Below are 853 nucleotides of genomic sequence, written 5' to 3' on the forward strand. Positions count from 1 at the left end.
CAACAACCTTGAATGTCAGCAGAAGCCTTGCAAACACAAGTACTTTAATATTCAACTTATACCCACAGACAGAAATATACAACAACCTTGAATGTCAGCAGAAGCCTTGCAAAACACAAGAACTTTAATATTTAACGTATACAGACAAACAGAAAGATACAATAGCCTTGAATGTCAGCAGAAGACTGGAAAAATACAGGTACTTTAATATTCAACTTATACACACAAATAGAAAAAAGTCAATAAATTATACAATCTCAAGAAATGAGTCGTTAAAATTCTAGTTATATTACCCACGACTGTGTTAGGATGAGTCGTTAAAATTCCAGTTATATTATCCACGATTATGTTAGAAGAAACATATTTAGAACATCTCTAATGAAGGCTATAGGACAAAAAAATCACCTTAATATAGCAAAATATCTCAAGATCTCAGTGCGTTACCTATATCATGAACCACAATAATGGTTCATAGTAGGGATCACAAGTTATTTGCACCAAACTCTACTAGAACGTTCAGGTAAAAAGCACCTTAAACAGTAAAGAGTCAGTTCAAACAACACTTTAAAACCTTTACTATTAACTGCTAAAGCTGTACACATATAAAAATGCACAAGAAAGGACACATCTTAGAATTACAAGAAAAACAAAATCCGCTCAAAACGGCCCATTTGCAATTCTTGTTATTATTATTATCTTGCCCAGCCTACAACAAAAACGACTTGGTACATTGCACCCAAACCTTTTGTGGAATACTAAATAATGTACTACGAAAGTCGTAAGGACATTGAAAAGTCGGTTTGTATCTTCTATATTTTACATAAGATAAAAAAGCATCATAACTCTAGTGTAG

The sequence above is a fragment of the Limulus polyphemus genome, unplaced genomic scaffold (assembly GCF_000517525.1).
Source record: "Limulus polyphemus unplaced genomic scaffold, Limulus_polyphemus-2.1.2 Scaffold11307, whole genome shotgun sequence".
Lineage (NCBI taxonomy): Eukaryota > Metazoa > Arthropoda > Merostomata > Xiphosura > Limulidae > Limulus > Limulus polyphemus.